The following is a 2,478-nucleotide window of genomic DNA, read 5'->3' on the forward strand; positions in this document are numbered from 1 at the left end:
CAAAAATCTTTGGGCTTTTACTCTTCCATATAATTGCCATCTAGTGTAAATGAAATGAAATAACTACTGTGACCAAATAGTGACTCAAATTTTCCCAGGGAGAATATAGGGAAAACATAAGACAATGGTAAATATGTGGACTCTGGATCCATAATGATTGTTTCAAAATTGTTTGTGTTCCATGAATTTCATTTATTATTAAAATTAATAAAAGCCACAAAATATATTTTAATGATACATAAATGTGATGTTAAACTGATTAAGTTTGTGAAAAGATACAAGAATGGCATAACAAAGGTACAGAAACTACATTCAATAATTTTCATAATAGGTAATCCCCTTTAAAATTAGAAATAAGCTACATACACTACAGGGCAGTGTGATTAATAAAATATTTCTAAATGATGAAATTTATAAGCACAGGTCCACCTAAAGCTCCAGACTTTTCTTCTTATGTATATGAATGTTCTATTTGTGGTGGATACTTCATTCCTCCTTAGAATAGGGAACAACATACCCATGGAAGTTGTTACAGAGACAAAGTCTGGAGCTAAGACGAAAGGATGGACCATATAGAGACTAACCCACCAGGGGATCCATCCCATAATTAGCCACCAAACGCAAACACTACTGCACACGCCAGCAAGATTTTGCGGAAAGGACCCAGATATAGCTGTCTCGTGTGAGGCTATGCCAGTGCATGGCAAATATAGAAGTGTATGCTCACAGTCATCTATTGGATGGAACACAGGGCCCCTAATGGAGGAGCTAGAGAAAGTATCCAAGGAGCTGAAGGGGTTTGCGACCCTATAAGTGGAACAACAATATGAACTAACCAGTACCCCCAGAGCTCATGTCTCTAGCTACATATGTGAATTCATATAAAACTGTAGGTAATACAACTAAACTGTATTGGGAGTGATGCCAAAATAGTAGATTTGATTTTTCTGGAGTTCATCATATATATATATATATATATATATATATATATATATATATATATATATATATATTGGATATTAGTCCCCTATCTGGTTTAGGATTGGTAAAGATCCTTTCCCAATCTGTTGTTGACCTTTTTTGTCTTACAGACCTGAACAAAGAATTCTCAACTGAGGAATACCGAATGACTGAGACGCACCTGAAAAATGTTCAACATCTTTAATTATCAGGGAAATGCAAATCAAAACAACCCTGAGATTCCACCTTACACTAGTCAGAATGGCTAAGATAAAAAATTCAGGTGACAGCAGATGCTGGCGAGGATGTGGAGAAAGAGGAACAGTCCTCCATTATTGGTGGGATTGCAAGCTTGTACAACCACTCTGGAAATCAGTCTGGCAGTTCCTCAGAAAATTGGACGTACCAGAAGATCCAACAATTCCTCTCCTGGGCATATACCCAGAAGATGTTCCAAATTGTAATAAGGATACATGCTCCTCTATGTTCATAGCAGCCTTATTTATAATAGCCAGAAGCTGGAAAGAGCACAGATATCCCTCAAAAAGTTGGATATAGAAAATGTGGTACATTTACACAATGGAGTACTACTCAGCAATTAAAAACAATGAATTCATGAAAATCTTAGGCAAATGGATGGAACGAGAAAATATCATCCTGAGTGAGGTAACCCAATCACAAAAGAACACACATGGTATGCACTCACTGATAAGCAGATATTAGACCAGAAACTTAGAATATCCAAGATACAATTTGCAAAACACATGAAACACAAGAAGAAGGAAGACCAAAGTGTGGATATTTCGTTCCTTCTTAGAATGGGGAACAAAGTACCCATGGAAGGAGTTACAGAGACAAAGTTTGGAGCTAAGACGGAAGAAAGGATCATCCAGAGACTATCCTACCTGGGGATCCATCCCATATACAACCTCCAAACCCAGACACTATTGCATATACCAGAAAGATTTTGCTGACAGGACCCTGAAATAGCTCTCTCGTGTGAGTGTATGCCAATGCCTGGCAAATGCAGAAGTGGATGCTCACAGTCATCTATTGGATAGAACATAGGGCCCCCAATGAAGGAGCTAGAGAAAGTACCCAAGGAGCTAAAGGGGTCTGCAACACTATAGAAGTAATAATGATATGAACTAACCAGTACCCCTCAGAGCTGTGTCTCTAATTGCATATGTAGCAGAGAATGGCTTAGTTGGCCATCAGTGGGAGGAGAGGCCCTTGGTATTGCAAAGATCATATGCCCCAAGCGGGAGTGGGTGGGTTGGGGAGCAGGGCAGGAGGAGGGTATAGGGCGCTTTGGGGATAGCATTTGAAATGTAAATGAAGAAAATATCTAATAAAAATAATTAAGCCAGGTGTGTGGTGCACACCTTTAATCCCAGCACTCGGGAGGCAGAGGCAGGCTGATTTCTGAGTTCGAGGCCAGCCTGGTCTACATAGTGAGTTCCAGGACAGCCAGGGCTACACAGAGAACCCTGTCTCAAAAAACAAAAAAACAAAAAC

Source organism: Mus pahari, chromosome 3, assembly GCF_900095145.1.
Source record: "Mus pahari chromosome 3, PAHARI_EIJ_v1.1, whole genome shotgun sequence".
NCBI classification, from domain to species: Eukaryota; Metazoa; Chordata; class Mammalia; order Rodentia; family Muridae; genus Mus; species Mus pahari.